Source organism: Mixophyes fleayi, chromosome 9 (genome assembly GCF_038048845.1).
Source record: "Mixophyes fleayi isolate aMixFle1 chromosome 9, aMixFle1.hap1, whole genome shotgun sequence".
Classification (NCBI taxonomy): Eukaryota; Metazoa; Chordata; class Amphibia; order Anura; family Limnodynastidae; genus Mixophyes; species Mixophyes fleayi.
The window spans coordinates 126,758,011-126,783,405 of record NC_134410.1 but is presented as its reverse complement, the minus strand read 5'-3'; positions in this window follow the sequence as shown (position 1 = coordinate 126,783,405).

Here is a 25,395-nt window from a genome sequence, read left to right as displayed (position 1 = left end):
CATTTAGAGAATTGTTACGATTAAACATCATAATTGGAATTCCTCTTATCTTACTGCAGCTGTTACCCTCCCTATGTTAGTTCCAGTAAACTTGTGAGTTTTGGTCCTGCAGTATGACTGAGAACCCCCCTCCCCTACATTAGGGAAGAGCAACATTTTCCAAATTGTTTCACAGAATATTCCCCGTACTCCGCATTTTACTGCAGAATTTCACACGTTTCTGCAGCGGAATTAGACCTAAAGCGTTCGCCACAGAATTCCCTTTTGGCTTTTATTCCACCCAGACCCAAATAAACAGCACCAGAATGAACTGACACCATTGTCGTCTCCGCTCTATTTATAGACAATAACTTCTGTGAATTTCTGTGCAGAACTTACAAACACAGCGTGAAATGTCAATGTCATAGTAAGTTAAATGTGGAAGGCAAAGATTGTCACGCAGGAACCGCGCCTGTCTGTGAAACGCCCTGTTCAAGTGGCGGAAAAGTCTGCAGCTCTTCGTCTCTACCCTCCGTAGTTTATACTTCTAGGGGTAGATTTACTAAACCTTCTAAAAAGTGAAGGTGTTGCCCATAGCAACCAATCAGAATCTAGCTATCATTTATCTAGTGCATTTTACAAACTGATTATGTTAATCTGACTGGTTGCTATGGGCAACCACTCTACATTTCCTTTTTAGAATATTTTAGTAGATCTATCCCCCTCCTGTTTTACCGTATCATGATATACATAAACAAATGTAGATTGATTTAAATTAATGATACATTATTTGGCTCTCCTTTTTCACAGTTTGTAAAGACATATATATTGGAGATCACCGAACCATTAATGTCTAATGATGTCCAAAAGAAACCTACGGCTCTGGATGGTAAAAGTTTTATGTTGCTTCATTCAGTGACTGTAAGAGGGAAAATTCAATGTAATTATGGGCAGGTCCGACTGTACGAATTATGTTTTCATGACCATTCAACTGGGATTCAAGTCCCCTTAAGAGACACGTTTGAAAAATGTTATATCTCAATGTCTAAGAACAACAAGATTGCTGCAAAATTGTTGCCACTTTTAGACAAGTGGTTATAAATATAAATGTCACATTTTTCCATTAGCAACAATTATAACCAATGTAAAGATTTTGATAAAGGGCTTTGATGTTGGGGTCACTCCTGTGTGTCAGCTGGGAAGGGTATTCCTGCCCCCCCCACCTCTCCCCAACCTCATGTTCCGCAGTGGAGGAGCTGAGGAGCTACTTTGCTAAATCTCTCCAGCTGTCACCTGACAACTTCAGAGCCAATCAGGGCCAGAGCTGTCATCTGAGCCCACTCCAATCAGAAGCCTCATTGCTCCTGCTGCATTGTGGGAGATGTAGTTTATTGTGTCTCTGTCTAATAAGCAGCTGGTGCTTTAGCTCAAAGAGGAGGAGCAGATAGGAGCTAAGGGAGACCAGGGCAAAAACACATGCAGAACATCAATCTGTGATCATATCAATTGAGCATGCAGAGGGGGGGGGGGGGGGTTTCTGTGCAACAGAAACCCCCCCCTAAGTGCATGCCTGTCACTGTTGCCTGCTTTTAACTGTTATGTAGATATTGTTTCTGCAGCTGATACAATCAGCTGGTGTGTACAGTGTACCCCACCCCAAGCCAAATCCAAGCTAGATGAATATTTTGCAGGCCTATGTGTCTAACAGGACTGTCCACGCATCTGGCTAAATATTAGGAGGTGTCAAAAGGTTTATAAACTGTACGTAGCTTAAAAATAATTTAGTTTCCATACCCTGGAATTTATTGATAAGATCATTGAGAACCTCACATAATGTTATGTTGTATGTTATCATGTTCCTAACTTTCTTGGGGGAAGCAAAAATAAATAATAATAATATATGTATAGATTGCATTTTCACTGAGTTGCTTTGCAAATAATTCTTTCCATTCAGGATGTGACAGGACTGCCAACGATTCCTCCCATCAAGAGCTGCATCCAGCATCTGACCTGTAATCTGATGTTTAATAGACACGTCTTTAAGTCTTTAAGTTCTTGGCATCGACTCAACGCATCTGCAGAGAGGGAGAAAGAAAAAAAATAAAAAGAAGAAAAACTGGTTTGGGAATTCAACACTTAAAGTATATGAAAACTGTGTCTGCTCCCTGCATGTGTTCAAAGTGGTAAAAATAATGTTACTGAATGTTTTAAAGGGAAACACTAACATTCAGATAAAGGCCATATGGCGGAACATTCCGTAAGGTCTGAGATGTTGGTTTACTGCAGAATGTTCAGGCTACAATGAAGTACATGGGATATTTAATTGTCTAAGCCAGAGGCTTCCTGCTGTTAGGGTATGCTGGGACTTGTAGTTCTACAAAATCAGTTTTAATCTAGGGCTTCTACATAGGGATTCCTATTTGTGAGAGTTTAGACTTTGTATATATAGGGTAGACAATGCCTACTGTAGAAATGTTGCTGTGCTCCTGATTACTTTGCACTGATTACTTTGCACCAGATTAAGGGCCACATGGACCTGGGCCTGAAAATTATAAGGGGCCTAATGTGAGAAGTGCCGTCCCACTGGAGGTGTGGCCAGTGATGTGTGGGTGTGGCCAGGTGTGTGTGGGTGTGGCCAGCACCTTGGGGGGCATAGCTTGCACTTCCCTTCAACCACCTACCTCTCCCTCCCATCCTCCCTTATATAAAGAGTGCACCACTAACTGTATGCAACGTGAAGAGTGGAAATACGTCCCAGCTGTCCCTCATATCGGGACAAGCTCCTGGCTGGTCAGGACAGTCCCATAAAATCAGGACTATCCTGATGGAATTGGGAAAGTTAAGAGGTAAATGTATGTTATGTTATTGCCCATTAAATATACAAACAATGGTTGATTATTCTTAATTCTCAGAGACCTGACACAAGGCTCTCAAGTAGTTTGGAAGCAAAGGGGAGGAGAGTAAAAGAGCGATAGTTGGAGACACAGGGAGGGTTGTGAGGTAGTTTATTGGGGGTAGATGTAACATTTTAGCTGGATATACCACACAGGAGTTATATGGAACTTACAACTTGGCACCTAAAGCTGGGTACACACTACACTGTTTTCGTCCAATAGCCGACATACGACCGCTCGTTCAAAAGTCGGGTCAGTGTGTACAGTGACAAGATGGTCGAAAGTCTGCCCAAATGGACGATTGTCGCCTCATTTGGTTGGTCGTACCGTTTAATATTTTTGTTCCAATCTCGTTTCCGCTGTGTAGTGTGTATAAACTTCCGACCGATCCACAACAGTGAGTACGAAATTACAGTCATTGCTCACGACAACATGGCTGTAAAAAGTTGCCTTTATCGTCCTAAACAAGGCTAGTGTGTATGTAGTCCATGGACCGAGCGATCGGAACATCGATCGCATGTAAAATCGCTCGGCATAAAAAGTTGGTGGAAATTTCTGTAGTGTGTACCCAGCTTAAGACTGGAGGAATACATCTGAGTAACATTGTTAATGTAGAACCCACCTATCTACAATATGGACTTTAGTAGGACGTCCCCTTTAAGGACACATTTGTCTTATTCCTTTATAATAACTCAATGTTTTTAATCCACATTTTATATATGATCTGTTTAAACTGTTATATAAAGTGAGAGATACATTTGCTCATACATATGAATGATATCTTATAGTATATACCTTGTGCTCTATAGACTGAGTATTATTGGATTGTCTGTTGTTCCTATTAGCAGCAGAGACACTTACATCTCTCTTATTCTATGCAGCACAGACCTTCACCTGTGTTAATTTTAAAGGAAAATTCTATTTGACTAAATGAACTGTAGTTGTAGGAGAATTCGGCTGCCACCACTGGGCTCCTTTGTGGCGCCCAGAACCGCGTACTTCTGGGGTAGCTGGTATAGCTGCTGCAGCGCCTCTTTGCTATGGGCTGGCTGGTACCTCCTGACCACTTAATAGGACTGCTGGGTAGCGGGCAGAGCGTTGACACAGAGATGCCGGGTTCAACACAGGACAGCCGGGGAATGGATTAGAGTGTAAGCTCTTATCTGTTGGCCACAGGATACAGCAGGTAATAGTCACAGGTAGAATCTACAAGAGGGATGGTTTGAGGTACTGGTGATCATCCAGAAGTTACAGATGGAATGATACATTACATGGTCAAACAGAGCTCTTTTTATACAGATTCTGCACAAATACTGGCAGGGGATAAACCAGTGCCCTTTAAGACCAGACACCGAAACGTCTGATATTTTATATCAGATATTTACCATCCAGATGTGATTTATCCTCTAAATTTGGAGTTAATTTTGAACTTTAACAAACTTTACATAATTTTCCTAAATGAATTGTTGGTTGCGTTATTTATGTAGTTCGTCTATCTTTTTAACAAGACAGGATGATAGGTAACGAACTCCTGCTGGGCATTTAGGCTTAAGCGTGTGTTTGAATGAGATTAAAAGACTTACTTTACTGCCTTCAGAAAAAGATTTCCTCTAACCTGGCATAATACATTAGAAATACATTTCCTATACAGAAATACAACACAATATAAAAAAATCAGTACATTTGCAATGATATACAGCGGTGCACTCCTAATTAAATATCTACAATAAGTTATTGCTACGTGATCCAGTCACACTATTTAAAATAATTTTTGTTAGAACAGCTTTTCAAATGTTGTCTCATACTGTATCTGAACCCACTCTCCCCAAACCTTCTCCTTCTTCCGTCCTCCAGTTTTAAACACAAAAAACAAAACAACAAAAAAAACACTATAAAACTTAGTGCTGAAAAAGTTAATGCTGACTATGATAGAAAGGTGTCAGAACACGCAGAGCATCGCAGCTTGCGTATCTGCAGACCAATCAGACTGCCCATGCTGACCCCTGTCCACCGCCAAAAGCATCTACAATGGGCATGTGAGAACCAGGACTGGACCATGGAGCAATGGAAGAAGGTGGCCTGCTCTTATGAATCACATTTTCTTTTACATCATGTGGACGGCCGGGTATGTGTGCGTCGTTTACCTGGAGAAAGAAATGGCACCAGGATGCACTTTGGAAAGAAGACAAGCCGGCGGAGGCAGTGTGATGATCTAGGCAATATTCTGCTGGGAAACCTTGGGTACCAACATTCATGTGGATGTATTTGGACAAGTACCACCTACCTAAACGTTACAGCAGACCAAGTGCACCCCTTCATGGCTGCGGTATTCCCTGATGGCAGTGGCCTCTTTCAGCAGGATAATGCGCCCTGACACATTGCAAAAACTGTTCAGGAATGATTTGAGGAACATGACAAACAGTTCAAGGTGTTGAATTTGTCTCTCGTTGTACTGGCTGGTCCCGTATAATTGGGGCAGCCTTGTTATCCATATTCAACTCAGTGATCTGTGCCTGAGACAGCCATATCTTTGCTGGGGATTAGAGAGCTACTAGCTGAGTAAAAATGGAGTAAGATAACTCTGTTCAGGTTTGAATACACAGGCAGTAGTAGAGGCTCTTGTTTGATTTTGCAGGTAAACTTCCTTTTAGTATCTTGGATGTTACACTAGTCTCTGATGACATTGAGAAGCTGGGCTCATTGATGGCATTGAGAAAAGTCTCTGCCCAAACATAACCAACAAGATGGTTTAGTGGGCTAGTAGCTTGGTGCTCTACTGACTGCAATGGAACAGTTCTTGGTTTGAGATCTAAGGCAGGTTTAATTTTTAGTCATTTGAATGTTGCACCCGGCTGGTTGATAACATTGAGAAAAATATCCAGAAACACTGATGGCAAAAGCTATCTTAGTTTTCTAGAAGTCTAGTACTCAACTGGCTATGATGGAGATGTCTATAGCCAGGTACACATTTGGCTGTGATGGTGGAGGTTGATACTGGTTTGACTCTATAGACAGGTATACTTTTAGTACATTGGATATTGCACATGCTTGGTGAAATTTAAAGAAGTCTTACCTCCTAAAGATACTGTGCTGGGTCACTGGACTATTACCCAGAGATGTTGAAGTCCTGGTTTATGTTCCCCCAGACAACATACTGGGGTACATTGAATTTTGCACCAGGCTGGTTGATGACATTGAACATAATCCTATCTCATACTTAGCAAACTAGCTGGCTCTGTAGACTAGTGTCTGGATTCTTTGTTCACAGTTGGTTTTGGAGTCCCTGGTTTGAACCCCAAGACAGACTTCTTTTAACTATCCTGCCTAATACACCAGGCTGGTTGATGACATTGAACATAATCTTACCCCAAACTTAACAAGCTAGCTGGCTCTGTAGACTAGTGTCTGGATTCTTTGTTCACAGTTGGTTTTGGAGTCCCTGGTTTGAACCCCAAGACAGACTTCTTTTAACTATCCTGCCTAATACACCAGGCTGGTTGATGACATTGAACATAATCTTACCTCATACTTTGTAAACAAGCTGGCTCTGTAGACTAGTGTCTGGATTCTTTGTTCACAGTTGGTTTTGGAGTCCCTGGTTTGAACCCCAAGACAGACTTCTTTTAACTATCCTGCCTAATACACCAGGCTGGTTGATGACATTGAACATAATCTTACCTCATACTTTGTAAACAAGCTGGCTCTGTAGACTAGTGTCTGGATTCTTTGTTCACAGTTGGTTTTGGGGTCCCTGGTTTGAACCCCAAGACAGACTTCTTTTAACTATCCTGCCTAATACACCAGGCTGGTTGATGACATTGAACATAATCTTACCTCATACTTAACAAGCTAGCTGGCTCTGTAGACTAGTGTCTGGATTCTTTGTTCACAGATGGTTTGGGAGTCCCTGCTTTGAACCCCAAGACAGACTTCTTTTAACTATCCTGCCTAATACACCAGGTTGGTTGATGACATTGAACATAATCTTACCTCACACTTAACAAACTAGCTGGCTCTGTAGACTAGTGTCTGGATTCTTTGTTCACAGTTGGTTTTAGAGTCCCTGGTTTGAACCCCAAGACAGACTTCTTTTAACTATCCTGCCTAATACACCAGGCTGGTTGATGACATTGAACATAATCTTACCCCATACTTAACAAACTAGCTGGCTCTGTAGACTAGTGTCTGGATTCTTTGTTCACAGTTGGTTTTGGAGTCCCTGGTTTGAACCCTAAGACAGACTTCTTTTAACTATCCTGCCTAATACACCAGGCTGGTTGATGACATTGAACATAATCTTACCCAGAACTTAACAAGCTAGCTGGCTCTGTAGACTAGTGTCTGGATTCTTTGTTCACCATTGGTTTTGGAGTCCCTGGTTTGAACCCCAAGACAGACTTCTTTTAACTATCCTGCCTAATACACCAGGCTGGTTGATGACATTGAACATAATCTTACCTCATACTTAACAAACTAGCTGGCTCTGTAGACTAGTGTCTGGATTCTTTGTTCACAGTTGGTTTTGGCGTCTCTGGTTTGAACCCCAAGACAGACTTCTTTTAACTATCCTGCCTAATACACCATGCTGGTTGATGACATTGAACATAATCTTACCTCATACTTTGTAAACAAGCTGGCTCTGTAGACTAGTGTCTGGATTCTTTGTTCACAGTTGGTTTTGGAGTCCCTGGTTTGAACCCCAAGACAGACTTCTTTTAACTATCCTGCCTAATACACCAGGCTGGTTGATGACATTGAACATAATCTTACCTCATACTTAACAAACTAGCTGGCTCTGTAGACTAGTGTCTGGATTCTTTGTTCACAGTTGGTTTTGGCGTCTCTGGTTTGAACCCCAAGACAGACTTCTTTTAACTACCCTGCCTGATGCACCAGGATGAATTATGTCACTGAGGAGAACCATTTATATAAGCTTAAACTGGCTCAAAGGACTAGTAACCTGGTTCTCTGCTTGTAGAGATGGTCAAGATCTTAGTTCAAATCCCCAAACAGCTGTGGCTTTTGTATCTTGCATTTCACACCTGGCTTGTTGAAGACATTGTGAGAAAAATCTCCCCCACTTGCTAACACCCTGTGTTAGCTCAGATGACTAGTAGCCAGATGCTCTCCTCTCATTAGATGGCCGAGGTCCTGGTTCAAATCCCCTTTATATATTGGTTGGTTCATGATGTTGAAAAGAACCTTCCTGAAGCATGAGCTGTCTTTATTCACATTGAGGGCATAAGTTAGTGGGCAAGTAGAAGAAGACAGTAGAAGAAGAAGACAGTAGAAGAAGAAGACAGTAGAAGAAGAAGACAGTAGAAGAAGACAGTAGAAGAAGACAGTAGTAGAAGAAGACAGTAGAAGAAGAAGACAGTAGAAGAAGAAGACAGTAGAAGAAGACGACAGTAGAAGAAGACGACAGTAGAAGAAGACGACAGTAGAAGAAGACGACAGTAGAAGAAGACGACAGTAGTAGAAGAAGACAGTAGTAGAAGAAGACAGTTCCTAGCAATGTTGGGAAAAGAGTAGTGTAGTAGAAGTTAACTAAGAAAGATACTTTTACATAAATTAGGCTGTTAGTTCTTTTGAACTTCCAGCCAAGTATATTAAAGAATGCTGGACAAACAATTTAACACATCATCATGGAGAGAACCCAATAACCAGCCCCCCAGATCAGGCTGACTATCAAGCCTGTCTGGGGATTCAAACCAGGACCTCCATCATCATAGTCAGCAACCAAGCAACTAGTCAACTGAGCCAACCAAGAGCCAGTACATGTTGTCAGTAGCAGTGAGAGTTTTATCAATGTCATCATGGGGCCTGAAGCAAAATCAAAGGCATTGTAAATGTTACCTGGCTGGGGATTCAAACAAGGGAATCTATATAAACCATAAACAGATCAACCTATGTACTAGGCCACCAAGCTAGAACATTTGCTGATGATGTGGTGAGACTTTTCTCATAGACTTCATCAAGCTTGTTGCAACATGAAATGTGATAAAAGGGAGCCACTCGGAATTCAAAGCAGGCCCTGTACTATGACTGTCCATGGGCACCTCACTACTAGTCAACTGAGCTAACTTATACTGTTCTCAGTGTCTTCAATCAGCCTGCTGCAACATTCAATGTACTAAAATTGAACCAGACAGGGGGCTCAAACCAGTGACTTCTTCATCACAGTAAGTAAAGAACCAGACTATTAGCCTGCTGAGCCATTTCAGTCTTTAAACAAAGTTAGAGACTTTAGTCACTGTCTTCAAGTAACTTTGTATCATTAATGGACCATGTTTCTGAACTGCACGTCCCATAAACTCAATAAACCTCTGTTTGACCATAAATTGAGATAGTTCAGCCACAACCGGAGTCCTCTATTTCTCTCACTGCAAAAGCCTTTGGTATCTGATTATCTTATATTTCTACATAGGTACCTTTAGATCTTTGAAACAATGGTGTCAAATCATTCTGCTCTGTGGTGGGGTTTGTACATGTCAAGGACTATAGGAAGGGGAAGGTGAAAAGTGATATAGGGAGTAATGATGATGTTGGTGTGGTCACCTCTCCAACAGACAAATCACAGCTGGGGGCAGTGTGTGGTAATGGTTAAAGAGAGACCTTTGGGGCCTCCTCATACTTGGGGCAGTTAGTGAGAGAGGCAAAGTTTTAAGCTAGGTACAATGAAGTTGTAACTAAGTTAGATACAAACCTGAAAATACCTTACTGTGTGATTTAAGATATTACTCTAATTATAGACACAAAGGTTCTGATTCATTAAGGAACATAAATGCCAATACATGCCGTATTTTGCATAAAATTGTTGGACGTATGCCCATAGACAATATACAGTAAGGGCGTGCCAAGCCTAAGCGCAATCAGCAGCGTCCGATTCAAGCTTAGAGCATCTCAAAGGTTTGTGTTTTGCTGTTGTATCATGTGCTCCAGGGAAGGTGTAAGTGGCGATTACTTACAATGACGGCTCTACATGCATGATAGAACATGATTACTGTGCACCTGTCACTGTGTTCCTGATTACTGTGCTCCTGTCACTGTTCTCCTGATTACTGTGCACCTGTCACTGTGTTCCTGATTACTGTGCTCCTGTCACTGTTCTCCTGATTACTGTACACCTGTCACTGTGTTCCTGATTACTGTGCACCTGTCACTGTGCTCCTCATTACTGTGCACCTGTCACTGTGCTCCTGATTACTGTGCACCTGTCACTGTGATCCTGATTACTGTGCTCCTGTCACTGTGCTCCTGATTACTGTGCACCTGTCACTGTGCTCCTGATTACTGTGCACCTGTCACTGTGATCCTGATTACTGTGCTCCTGTCACTGTGCTCCTGATTACTGTACACCTGTCACTGTGCTCCTGATTACTGTACACCTGTCGCTGTGCTCCTGATTACTGTGCACCTGTCACTGTGCTCCTGATTACTGTGCACCTGTCACTGTGTTCCTGATTACTGTACACCTGTCACTGTGCTCCTGATTACTGTACACCTGTCGCTGTACTCCTGATTACTGTACACCTGTCACTGTGCTCCTGATTACTGTGCACCTGTCACTGTGCTCCTGATTACTGTGCACCTGTCACTGTGCTCCTGATTACTGTACACCTGTCACTGTGCTCCTGATTACTGTACACCTGTCACTGTGCTCCTGATTACTGTGCACCTGTCACTGTGTTCCTGATTACTGTACACCTGTCACTGTGTTCCTGATTACTGTGCACCTGTCATTGTGTTCCTGATTACTGTACACCTGTCGCTGTGTTCCTGATTACTGTACACCTGTCACTGTGTTCCTGATTACTGTGCACCTGTCATTGTGTTCCTGATTACTGTACACCTGTCGCTGTGTTCCTGATTACTGTACACCTGTCACTGTGTTCCTGATTACTGTGCACCTGTCATTGTGTTCCTGATTACTGTACACCTGTCGCTGTGTTCCTGATTACTGTACACCTGTCACTGTGTTCCTGATTACTGTGCACCTGTCATTGTGTTCCTGATTACTGTACACCTGTCGCTGTGTTATTGATTACTGTACACCTGTCGCCGTGTTCCTGATTACTGTACACCTGTCGCCGTGTTCCTGATTACTGTACACCTGTCACTGTGCTCCTGATTACTGTGCTCCTGTCACTGTGTTCCTGATTACTGTACACCTGTCACTGTGCTCCTGATTACTGTGCTCCTGTCACTGTGTTCCTGATTACTGTACACCTGTCACTGTGCTCCTGATTACTGTACACCTGTCACTGTGCTCCTGATTACTGTACACCTGTCACCGTGCTCCTGATTACTGTACACCTGTCACTGTGCTCCTGATTACTGTACACCTGTCACTGTGTTCCTGATTACTGTACACCTGTCACTGTGTTCCTGATTACTGTGCACCTGTCATTGTGTTCCTGATTACTGTACACCTGTCGCTGTGTTCCTGATTACTGTACACCTGTCACTGTGTTCCTGATTACTGTGCACCTGTCATTGTGTTCCTGATTACTGTACACCTGTCACTGTGTTCCTGATTACTGTACACCTGTCACTGTGCTCCTGATTACTGTGCACCTGTCACTGTGCTCCTGATTACTGTACACCTGTCACCGTGCTCCTGATTACTGTACACCTGTCACTGTGCTCCTGATTACTGTACACCTGTCACTGTGTTCCTGATTACTGTGCTCCTGTCGCCGTGCTCCTGATTACTGTGCTCCTGTCGCCGTGTTCCTGATTACTGTACACCTGTCACTGTGCTCCTGATTACTGTACACCTGTCACTGTGTTCCTGATTACTGTGCTCCAGTCACTGTGCTCCTGATTACTGTACACCTGTCGATGTGTTCCTGATTACTGTGCTCCAGTCACTGTGTTCCTGATTACTGTACACCTGTCACTGTGCTCCTGATTACTGTGCTCCAGTCACTGTGCTCCTGATTACTGTACACCTGTCACTGTGCTCCTGATTACTGTACACCTGTCGCTGTGTTCCTGATTACTGTACACCTGTCACTGTGCTCCTGATTACTGTACACCTGTCACTGTGTTCCTGATTACTGTGCTCCAGTCACTGTGCTCCTGATTACTGTACACCTGTCGATGTGTTCCTGATTACTGTGCACCTGTCACTGTGTTCCTTATTACTGTACACCTGTCACTGTGTTCCTGATTACTGTACACCTGTCACTGTGCTCCTGATTACTGTACACCTGTCACTGTGTTCCTGATTACTGTACACCTGTCACTGTGTTCCTGATTACTGTACACCTGTCACTGTGCTCCTGATTACTGTACACCTGTCACTGTGTTCCTGATTACTGTACACCTGTCACTGTGTTCCTGATTACTGTACACCTGTCACTGTGCTCCTGATTACTGTGCTCCTGTCACTGTGTTCCTGATTACTGTGCACCTGTCACTGTGCTCCTGATTACTGTACACCTGTCACTGTGTTCCTAATTACTGTACACCTGTCGCTGTGCTCCTGATTACTGTGCTCCTGTCACTGTGTTCCTGATTACTGTACACCTGTCACTGTGTTCCTGATTACTGTGCTCCTGTCACTGTGTTCCTGATTACTGTGCACCTGTCACTGTGTTCCTGATTACTGTGCACCTGTCACTGTGCTCCTGATTACTGTGCACCTGTCACTGTGCTCCTGATTACTGTACACCTGTCACTGTGTTCCTGATTACTGTGCACCTGTCACTGTGTTCCTGATTACTGTACACCTGTCACTGTGCTCCTGATTACTGTACACCTGTCACTGTGTTCCTGATTACTGTGCACCTGTCACTGTGCTCCTGATTACTGTGCACCTGTCACTGTGCTCCTGATTACTGTGCACCTGTCACTGTGCTCCTGATTACTGTGCACCTGTCACTGTGTTCCTGATTACTGTGCACCTGTCACTGTGTTCCTGATTACTGTGCACCTGTCACTGTGCTCCTGATTACTGTACACCTGTCACTGTGCTCCTGATTACTGTGCACCTGTCACTTTGCTCCTGATTACTGTACACCTGTCACTGTGTTCCTGATTACTGTACACCTGTCACTGTGCTCCTGATTACTGTACACCTGTCACTGTGTTCCTGATTACTGTACACCTGTCACTGTGTTCCTGATTACTGTACACCTGTCACTGTGTTCCTGATTACTGTGCACCTGTCACTGTGTTCCTAATTACTGTACACCTGTCGCTGTGCTCCTGATTACTGTGCTCCTGTCACTGTGTTCCTGATTACTGTACACCTGTCACTGTGTTCCTGATTACTGTGCTCCTGTCACTGTGTTCCTGATTACTGTGCACCTGTCACTGTGTTCCTAATTACTGTACACCTGTCACTGTGTTCCTGATTACTGTGCTCCTGTCACTGTGTTCCTGATTACTGTGCACCTGTCACTGTGTTCCTGATTACTGTGCTCCTGTCACTGTGCTCCTGATTACTGTACACCTGTCACTGTGTTCCTGATTACTGTACACCTGTCACTGTGTTCCTGATTACTGTGCACCTGTCACTGTGTTCCTAATTACTGTACACCTGTCGCTGTGCTCCTGATTACTGTACACATGTCACTGTGTTCCTAATTACTGTACACCTTTCGCTGTGCTCCTGATTACTGTGTTCCTGTCACTGTGCTCCTGATTACTGTACACCTGTCGCTGTGCTCCTGATTACTGTACACCTGTCACTGTGCTCCTGATTACTGTACACCTGTCACTGTGCTCCTGATTACTGTACACCTGTCGCTGTGCTCCTGATTACTGTACACCTGTCACTGTGCTCCTGATTACTGTACACCTGTCACTGTGCTCCTGATTACTGTACACCTGTCGCTGTGCTCCTGATTACTGTACACCTGTCACTGTGTTCCTGATTACTGTGCTCCTGTCACTGTGTTCCTGATTACTGTGCACCTGTCACTGTGTTCCTGATTACTGTACACCTGTCGCTGTGCTCCTGATTACTGTACACCTGTCACTGTGTTCCTGATTACTGTACACCTGTCACTGTGTTCCTGATTACTGTGCACCTGTCACTGTGTTCCTAATTACTGTACACCTGTCGCTGTGCTCCTGATTACTGTACACATGTCACTGTGTTCCTAATTACTGTACACCTTTCGCTGTGCTCCTGATTACTGTGTTCCTGTCACTGTGCTCCTGATTACTGTACACCTGTCGCTGTGCTCCTGATTACTGTACACCTGTCACTGTGCTCCTGATTACTGTACACCTGTCACTGTGCTCCTGATTACTGTACACCTGTCACTGTGTTCCTGATTACTGTGCTCCTGTCACTGTGTTCCTGATTACTGTGCTCCTGTCACTGTGTTCCTGATTACTGTACACCTGTCGCTGTGCTCCTGATTACTGTACACCTGTCACTGTGCTCCTGATTACTGTACACCTGTCACTGTGCTCCTGATTACTGTACACCTGTCACTGTGCTCCTGATTACTGTACACCTGTCACTGTGTTCCTGATTACTGTACACCTGTCACTGTGCTCCTGATTACTGTACACCTGTCACTGTGCTCCTGATTACTGTACACCTGTCACTGTGCTCCTGATTACTGTACACCTGTCACTGTGTTCCTGATTACTGTGCTCCAGTCACTGTGTTCCTGATTACTGTACACCTGTCACTGTGTTCCTGATTACTGTGCACCTGTCACTGTGTTCCTGATTACTGTACACCTGTCACTGTGCTCCTGATTACTGTACACCTGTCACTGTGCTCCTGATTACTGTACACCTGTCGCTGTGTTCCTGATTACTGTACACCTGTCACTGTGCTCCTGATTACTGTACACCTGTCACTGTGTTCCTGATTACTGTGCTCCAGTCACTGTGCTCCTGATTACTGTACACCTGTCGCTGTGTTCCTGATTACTGTGCACCTGTCACTGTGTTCCTTATTACTGTGCTCCTGTCACTGTGTTCCTGATTACTGTACACCTGTCGCTGTGCTCCTGATTACTGTACACCTGTCACTGTGCTCCTGATTACTGTACACCTGTCACTGTGTTCCTGATTACTGTACACCTGTCACTGTGTTCCTGATTTCTGTGCACCTGTCACTGTGTTCCTAATTACTGTACACCTGTCGCTGTGCTCCTGATTACTGTGCTCCTGTCACTGTGTTCCTGATTACTGTACACCTGTCACTGTGTTCCTGATTACTGTGCTCCTGTCACTGTGTTCCTGATTACTGTACACCTGTCGCCGTGCTCCTGATTACTGTACACCTGTCGCTGTGCTCCTGATTACTGTGCACCTGTCACTGTGTTCCTGATTACTGTGCACCTGTCACTGTGCTCCTGATTACTGTGCACCTGTCACTGTGCTCCTGATTACTGTACACATGTCACTGTGTTCCTAATTACTGTACACCTTTCGCTGTGCTCCTGATTACTGTGTTCCTGTCACTGTGCTCCTGATTACTGTACACCTGTCGCTGTGCTCCTGATTACTGTACACCTGTCACTGTGCTCCTGATTACTGTACACCTGTCACTGTGCTCCTGATTACTGTACACCTGTCGCTGTGCTCCTGATTACTGTACACCTGTCACTGTGTTCCTGATTACTGTGCTCCTGTCACTGTGTTCCTGATTACTGTGCACCTGTCACTGTGTTCCTGATTACTGTACACCTGTCGCTGTGCTCCTGATTACTGTACACCTGTCACTGTGTTCCTGATTACTGTACACCTGTCACTGTGTTCCTGATTACTGTGCACCTGTCACTGTGTTCCTAATTACTGTACACCTGTCACTGTGCTCCTGATTACTGTGCACCTGTCACTGTGTTCCTAATTACTGTACACCTTTCGCTGTGCTCCTGATTACTGTGTTCCTGTCACTGTGCTCCTGATTACTGTACACCTGTCGCTGTGCTCCTGATTACTGTACACCTGTCACTGTGCTCCTGATTACTGTACACCTGTCACTGTGCTCCTGATTACTGTACACCTGTCGCTGTGCTCCTGATTACTGTACACCTGTCACTGTGTTCCTGATTACTGTGCTCCTGTCACTGTGTTCCTGATTACTGTGCACCTGTCACTGTGTTCCTGATTACTGTACACATTTAAAAAAATATATATATATATACTGTACTTTTTCTCCTGATGAAGTCCTTTAATCCTATGGACGAAATGCGTTGAGGTTTCATTTGTTCATCTTGATACTCTGTGGACACTGGATGTACTTATTTCTAGGGATGTGCACCGCCGACTTTTGGTGTCTCGTGTTTTGTGTTTTGGATTCGGATTTTCGTGATGTTTTGGGTTCGTATTTGTTTTGCAAAACACCTGCCGAAAGGTTTTGGTTTGGATTTAAGGTTTTGGATTCGGATTTTTTTTGAAAAAAGCATAAAAAGTTCAAAAATCAAGTTTTTGGGCTTATTTTCACTCCTACGCTATTATTAACCTCAATAACATTCAATAACAAGCATTTCCACTAATTTACAGTGTATTCTGAACACCTCACAATATAGTTATTAGTCCAAAACGTTGCAACGAGGTATCTTTCTGGACTGCGTAGTGGAGTGGTCCCCACAATATAATAAGAAAACCATCAACTGGTCTTAATCGCACCAAAAAATGTACCTGGACTGCGTAGAGGAGTGGTCACCACAATATAATAAGAAAACCATCAACTGGTCTGAATCGGCACCAAAAAATGTACCTGGACTGCGTAGAGGAGTGGGTCACCACAATATAAATTAAAAACCCTGAACTTGTATGATTCGCACCAATAAATGTATCTGGACTGCGGAGAGGAGTGGTCACCACAATATAATAAGAAAACCATCAACTGGTCTGAATCGCACCAAAAAATGTACCTGGACTACGTAGAGGAGTGGTCACCACAATATAAATTAAAAACCCTGAACTTGTATGATTCGGAACCAATAAATGTATCTGGACTGCGTAGAGGAGTGGTCACCACAATATAATAAGAAAACCATCAACTGGTATGAATCGCACCGAATAATGTACCTGGACTGCGTAGAGGAGTGGTCACCACAATATAAATTAAAAACCCTGAACTTGTATGATTCGCACCAATAAATGTATCTGGACTGCGTAGAGGAGTGGGTCACCACAATATAATTTAAAAACCCTGAACTTGTATGATTCGCACCAATAAATGTATCTAAACTGCGTAGAGGAGTGGTCACCACAATATAATAAGAAAACCATCAACTGGTATGAATCGCACCAAAAAATGTACCTGGACTGCGTAGAGGAGTGGGTCACCACAATATAATAAGAAAACCATCAACTGGTCTTAATCGCACCAAAAAATGTACCTGGACTGCGTAGAGGAGTGGGTCACCACAATATGATTTAAAAACCCCGAACTTGTATGATTCGCACCAATAAATGTACCTGGACTGCGTAGAGGAGTGGTCACGACAATATATATAAGAAGAAAACCATCAACTGGTATGAATCGCACCAAAAAATGTACCTGGACTGCGTAGAGGAGTGGTCACCACAATATAATTAATAAAAAACCCTCCACGGCTCTGAATTTCCCCCAAAAAAATTCTGGACTGTGTAGTGGGGTGGCCCCGGTACTAAATTTGATGCCGGGGCCACAATATAATAAATAGTTACACCCTCAACTGGTCAGAATTCCACCAAACAATTATCTGGGCTGCGTAGTGGGGTCGCCCCGGTATCAAATTTGATACCGGGGCCACAATATAATAAATAGTTACACCCTCAACTGGTCAGAATTCCACCAAACAAGTATCTGGACTGCGTAGTGGGGTGGCCCCGGTACTAAATTTGATACCGGGGCCACAATATAATAAATAGTTACACCCTCAACTGGTCAGAATTCCACCAAACAAGTATCTGGACTGCGTAGTGGGGTGGCCCCGGTACTAAATTTGATACCGGGGCCACAATATAATAAATAGTTACACCCTCAACTGGTCAGAATTCCACCAAACAAGTATCTGGACTGCGTAGTGGGGTGGCCCCGGTACTAAATTTGATACCGGGGCCACAATATAATAAATAGTTACACCCTCAACTGGTCAGAATTCCACCAAACAAGTATCTGGACTGCAAAGTGGGGTGGCTCCGGTACTAAATTTGATACCGGGGCCACAATATAATAAATAGTTACACCCTCAACTGGTCAGAATTCCACCAAACAAGTATCTGGACTGCGTAGTGGGGTGGCCCCGGTACTAAATTTGATACCGGGGCCACAATACCTCCTCCAAGTTCCAAGTGTAGTGTTTATAACATATTAACACTACATTAATTCTAGCACGTCAAACCCTCTTGTTTTAAATAATGACAGGGCATTTAACTTTTCATTAAATTTTTTGAATTTGTTGACATTTTCTTTTACTTTTTGAACATGGCAAACGACTGTTGAATGGTCACATAATGCCCAAAAAAATAGTTGCAAGATGGAATTGTCCTTGGGCCCTCCCACCCACCCTTATGTTGTTGGAATAGGACATGCACACTTTAACAAACCAATCATTTCAGCGACAGGGCCTACCAAACAACTGTGGCTGAAATGATTGGTTTGTTTGGGCCCCCACACCAAAATAACAATTCATCTCTCCCTGTACAAACTAAACAGGCTCTAAATGGACCACGTTACTTTGGTGGCTATCTATGCCCCCCCCCCCCCTACCCCCGCCCTACACTTGTAGTTGAATATAAAAAAAGCAGCCTGCATAGACTGTAGAACTAGAAATTCAAATATACAAAGAAATGGACAAAGGCAGTTTGGTATCTGTCTGCATCAGATCCCCTCTCCACTAGGTGTACAATAGAAAACTATTCAGCCGTTATATAATCTAGAATATAAATAGAAATTGAGAAAGGCAATTTGGTATCTGTCTGCATCATAATCATCAACATCCTCCTCAGCGCCAGCTACATCAATATCCTCCTCCCGGTGTACAACATTCACACCTTCATTAGCCAGATCTGTAACTGGACTGTGGGTGATCCTTCCAGCATATGCAGAGGGCGTGCTGCAAATGCTGGATGGAGTCACCTCTTCCCGTACAGTGATGGGAAGGTCAGGGTTCACAACCAACAACACCCTTGGACTCGCCTTGGGGATTTGTGATGTCATCTGTTTAGAAGGCAGAGTTCTTTGCTGTTTTGTTGTTGTTGCTGACAGCATAACTCTCTTAAATTTTTTGTAGGGGGGGGAGGAGGAGGGCTTAGATCCTTGGGTGAAGCTGGACCACTAGTCATGAACACGGGCCAGGGCCTAAGCCGTTCCTTGCCACTACGTGTCGTAAATGGCATATTGCCAACTTTACGTTTCTCCTCAGATGATTTTAAGTTTCTCTTTTTGCTATTTTTTGAGAACTTGGGCTTTTTGGATTTTACATGCCCTGTACTAGGAGATTGGGCATCGGGCTTGCCAGACGATGTTGATGGCATTTCATCGTCTATGTCATGACTAGTGGCAGCAGCTTCAGCATTAGGAGGAAGTGGGTCTTGATCTTTCCCTACTTTATACTCCAAATTTTGGTTTTCCATTATATGTAGCACAAGAGAGCGTACCCCGAAGCCACACACACTCGGCAAAGCCTTTAAAAATGATATGCGGCACAGGAGAGTACCACTGGACTTATACTGCTGAATCAGTGAACTTTGTAATATATCAGTACCACTGGACTTATACTGCTGAATCAGTGAACTTTGTAATATATCAGTACCACTGGACTTATACTGCTGAATCAGTGAACTTTGTAATAACAGTACCACTGGACTTATACTGCTGAATCAGTGAACTTTGTAATATATCAGTACCACTGGACTTATACTGCTGAATCAGTGAACTTTGTAATATATCAGTACCACTGGACTTATACTGCTGAATCTGTGAACTTTGTAATAGCAGTACCACTGGACTTATACTGCTGAATCAGTGAACTTTGTAATAGCAGTACCACTGGACTTATACTGCTGAATCAGTGAACTTTGTAATAGCAGTACCACTGGACTTATACTGCTGAATCAGTGAACTTTGTAATATATCAGTACCACTGGACTTATACTGTTGAATCAGTGAACTTTGTAATATATCAGTACCACTGGACTTATACTGCTGAATCAGTGAACTTTGTTATATATCAGTACCACTGGACTTATACTGCTGAATCAGTGAACTTTGTAATATATCAGTACCACTGGACTTATACTGCTGAATCTGTGAACTTTGTAATAGCAGTACCACTGGACTTATACTGCTGAATCAGTGAACTTTGTAATAGCAGTACCACTGGACTTATACTGCTGAATCAGTGAACTTTGTAATAGCAGTACCACTGGACTTATACTGCTGAATCAGTGAACTTTGTAATATATCAGTACCACTGGACTTATACTGTTGAATCAGTGAACTTTGTAATATATCAGTACCACTGGACTTATACTGCTGAATCAGTGAACTTTGTAATATATCAGTACCACTGGACTTATACTGCTGAATCAGTGAACTTTGTAATATATCAGTACCACTGGACTTATACTGCTGAATCTGTGAACTTTGTAATAGCAGTACCACTGGACTTATACTACTGAATCTGTGAACTTTGTAATAGCAGTACCACTGGACTTATACTGCTGAATCAGTGAACTTTGTAATATATCAGTACCACTGGACTTATACTGCTGAATCAGTGAACTTTGTAATATATCAGTACCACTGGACTTATACTGCTGAATCAGTGAACTTTGTAATATATCACTACCACTGGACTTATACTGCTGAATCAGTGAACTTTGTAATATAGCAGCACCACTGGACTTATACTGCTGAATCAGTGAACTTTGTAATAGCAGTACCACTGGACTTATACTGCTGAATCAGTGAACTTGGTAATATTGCAGTACCACTGGACTTATACTGCTAAATCAGTGAACTTGGTAATATTGCAGTACCACTGGGCTTATACTGCTGAATCAGTGAACTTTGTAATATATCAGTACCACTGGACTTATACTGCTGAATGTGTGAACTTGGTAATATTGCAGTACCAATGGGCTTATACTGCAGGATTGGTTTTGCAAATTTTGTTGTAATTAATTTTTTTTTTAATTTTTTATTTGTCTTTTTTTTATAACTTTTTTTTAATTTTTTAAACACTTGGGAATAATGGGGAAATAACTATGCCCTTAGAAGCACAGAGCACAGGACACAGCACCACTGGACTGAACAGGACACAGCACAGGACCCAGCAGCACCACTGAACTCAAAATTGACAGAGCACAGCACACAGCACCACTGGACTGATACTGCTGAATGTGTGAACTTGGTAATATTGCAGTACCAATGGGCTTATACTGCAGGATTGGTTTTGCAAATTTTGTTGTAATTAAAAAAAAAATTAATTAGTTTTTTGTATTTTTTTTTATAACTTTTTTTAAATTTTTTAAGCACTTGGGAATATTGGGGAAATAAGAACTATGCCCTTAGAAGCACAGGACACAGGACACAGGACCACTGGACTGAACAGGACACAGCACAGGACCCAGCAGCACCACTGAACTCAAAATTGACAGAGCACAGCACACAGCACCACTGGACTGATACTGCAGAACACAGCACAGCACAGCACAGCACAGAACTAAACAGCACAGCACGAGATCTACCAGGACAGAGGACCACCTAACACACCCTCCCTCTACCCTGATCAATGCCCGAGTGAAGATGGCGGCGACTAGCGGGGAATTTATAGGTTACGAGTATCGCGAGATCCGACAGCGGGTTTATGACTCCGAGCCTCGGTTTCAAGTTTTCATTTGGCGCCAATACCCGGATCTGTCTCGGATCCGACTCGGATCGGCAGCGTTCGGGTGGGCTCGGATTCAGGAAATCCGAGTGCGCTCATCTCTACTTATTTCCAGCTAAGCGGCTGTGGGATCACAGTAAGAACTTTACGCTGTAATTCCACAAGAAGATATGTTTTGCCAGATGAATATTATTGAAAGAAACCTTTATGTGCATTTGCCTTACTATTTCATATAAGTGGGATACTTACTGTTTTATTAAAATTAGTGTTTTACAGTATTACACTATTTTAGTCTTTTTATCATGTTTATGCTCTGAGAATCCATCTGTAATTGATGATTGTCCCACTGAGAAGTGGTCCTTCTACATCATAGCTGATTCTGGAACATCACCTGCTTCAAGTTTGAGCTTGTTAAGTTCTCTATCTGGTACGCAGAATCGCTTATCAAGGGTGATCTCACTTGGGAATTAACTTGTTGCACTCAGTATTGTGGTTTCCCTATACTATTTGCACCTTGGAATTCACCATTATCCCTATAGGGAATCTATTTTGGTATTTCCTATTTTTCAACTTAATATTGTGTTTGGTAATACACTATGTGGCGCTCTGTTCTTTTTACATTATTATATATATATATATATATATACTTACCACGTTGCAGCGCCGGCGCCCCTCCTCTCTCCTCTCTGCTCTGTTCGCATTGAATGTCAGGCGTGACGTCATCAAGCCCGACATTGATTGAGGAGCGGCGCAGAGAGGACCCAGCATGGAAGAAAGAGGAAAGAAGACAGAAGAGAAAAAGAGAAGAAAAGAAATGAAAGAAGCCAATAGGAGGGTAAGTAAAAGAACAGAGACAAGGGGAGGGAAACAGAAGGCGACAAATTGATGAAGAAGAGGGGCGGTTGCACAGAGTGATGAAGAAGAAGAGGGAGGGAAGGCACAGAGTGATGAAGAAGAAGAGGGGGGGCTAGTCACAGAGTGATGAAGAAGAGGGGAGGAGGCACAGAGTGATGAAGAAGAGGGGGAAGGCACAGAGTGATGAAGAAGAAGAGGGGGGCTAGTCACAGAGTGATGAAGAAGAGGGGAGGAGGCACAGTGTGATGAAGAAGAGGGGGGAGGCACAGAATGATGAAAAAGAGGGAGTGAAGGCACAGAGTGATGAAGAAGAGGGGGAAAGATACAGAGTGATGAAGAAGAGGGGGGAGGCACAGAGTGATGAAGAAGAGGGGGGCACAGAGTGATGAAGAAGAAGAGAGGGGGGATGGCGCAGAGTGATGAAGAAGAAGAGAGAGGGAAGGCACAGAGTGATGAAGAAGAGGGGGGTTTAGAGTGATGAAGAAGAGGGGGCACAGAGTGATGAAGAAGAGGGGGGGAGAAGGTACAGAGTGATGAAGAAGAGGGGGAGGAGGCACAGAGTGATGAAGAAGAGGGGGGAGGCACAGAGTGATGAAGAAGAGGGAGGGAAGGTACAGAGTGATGAAGAAGAGGGGGAAGGCACAGAGTGATTAAGAAGAAGAGGGGGGAGGCACAGAGTGATGAAGAAGAGGGGGAAGGCACAGAGTGATGAAAAAGAGGGGGGAGGTATTGAGTAATGAAGTAGAGGGGGAAGGCACAGAGTGATGAAGAAGAAGAGAGGGGGGAAGGCACAGAGTGATGAAGAAGAGGGGGGGTTTAAAATGATGAAGAAGAGGGGGCACAGAGTGATGAAGAAGAAGAGAGGGGCGGTTGCACAGAGTGATGAAGAAGAAGAGAGAGGGAAGGCACAGAGTGATGAAGAAGTGGGGGGGTTTAGAGTGATGAAGAAGAGGGGGCACAGAGTGATGAAGAAGAGGGGGGGAGAAGGTACAGAGTGATGAAGAAGAGGGGGAGGAGGCACAGAGTGATGAAGAAGAGGGGGGAGGCACAGAGTGATTAAGAAGAGGAGGGGGAGGCACAGAGTGATGAAGAAGAGGTGGGCACAGAGTGAGGAAGAAGAAGAGAGGGGGGATGGCACAGAGAGATGAAGAAGAAGATGGAGGGAATGCACAGAGTGATGAAGAAGAGGGGGGGCACAGAGTGATGAAGAAGAGGGGTGGAAAGGGCACAGAGTGATGAAGAAGAGGGGGTGGAGGCACAGAGTGATGAAGAAGTGGGGTGGAAGGCACAGGGTGATGAAGAAGAGGGGGGAGGCACAGAGTGATGAAGAAGAGAGGGGGGAGGCACAGAGTGATGAAGAAGAGGGGGGGTACAGAGTGATGAAGAAGAATAGGAGGGCGAGGCACAGAGTGATGAAGAATAGGGGGGAGGCACAGAATGATGAAGAAGAGAGGGGGAGGCACAATGTGATGATGAAAGATGGGGGGCACAGTGTGATGAAGAAGAGAGGGGGAGGCACAGAGTGATGAAAAAGATGGGGGGGCACAGAGTGATGAAGAAGAGAGGGGGCGTCGGCACAGAGTGATGAAGAAGAGAGGGGAAGGCACAGAGTGATGAAGAAGAGGTGGGGAGGCACAGAGTGATGAAGAAGAGGTGGGGAGGCACAGAGTGATGAAGAAGAGAAGGGGGGGGGTCACAGAGTGATGAAGAAGAGGGGGGCGGAGGCACAGAGTGATGAAGAAGAGGGGGGAATGCACAGAGTGGTGAACAAGAGGGGGGGAGGCACAGAGTGATGAAGAAGAGGGGGGGCAGAATGACACAGAGTAATGAAGAAGAGGGGGGCAGAAGGGGACAGAGTGATGAAGAAGAGGGGGGGAAGGCACAGAGTAATGAAGAAGAGGGGAAGAGGCACAGAGTGATAAAGAAGAAGAAGAGAGGGGGAAGGCACAGAGTGATGAAGAAGAGGGGGGAATGCACAGAGTGATGAAGAAGAGGGGGGGAGGCACAGAGTGGTGAACAAGAGGGGGGGAGGCACAGAGTGATGAAGAAGAGGGGGGGCAGAATGACACAGAGTAATGAAGAAGAGGGGGGCAGAAGGGGACAGAGTGATGAAGAAGAGGGGGAGGCACAGAGTGATGAAGAAGAGGGGGGGAAGGCACAAGTATTAATCGTGGGTACTAGTGATTTAACGCAGGGCCTGGTTTTAATTTTCCCCCAACATTCCAGGATCCAGACAAGCTGCAAATAAGAAACCAGCAGCCACAGGTGGTGAAAGTGACAAGAACAGGTAATACAGTCTATCAAATATTCTGATTCTAGTGGGACAATCCCGATTTTTGGTGACTGTTCCGCCCAATCTAAGGGGCAAATCAAGACTGTGTACTCTTTATATACACACTGCATTCTTTATATACTACACTATGGTGCCTGCTGTCCTTCGTGGGCAGACCACTCCCCCTCTAGTGTCTGGTCTCGCCTCTATGGTGGCTGGCCACACCCCTTCTTGTGCGCCCCTAGCATTGCAGTCCCCCGGTGGGCCCTTCATGCCCCAGTCCGACACTGCATAGAACTCACTGAATAATGAACCCAAAAAGCTGACAATGTCTAAATTTAAACTTTTCTTCCTTGTCCAAACCACCCTTCTCTATGAAATCACAGCAAGATATATACTGGTATACTAAAGCCTGTCTTACAACCATTTTATTGTCCTTTTGTCCAAGAACAGTTTTAAAAATGGGTTCTACAAAGTAGAATATAAATTTATTCTGGAAGATAGCAGAAATTGGGCATTAATTTCACTAAACATGGTATGCTTTTTCACACTTATACATATGAAACATGATGATGTTATATTGATT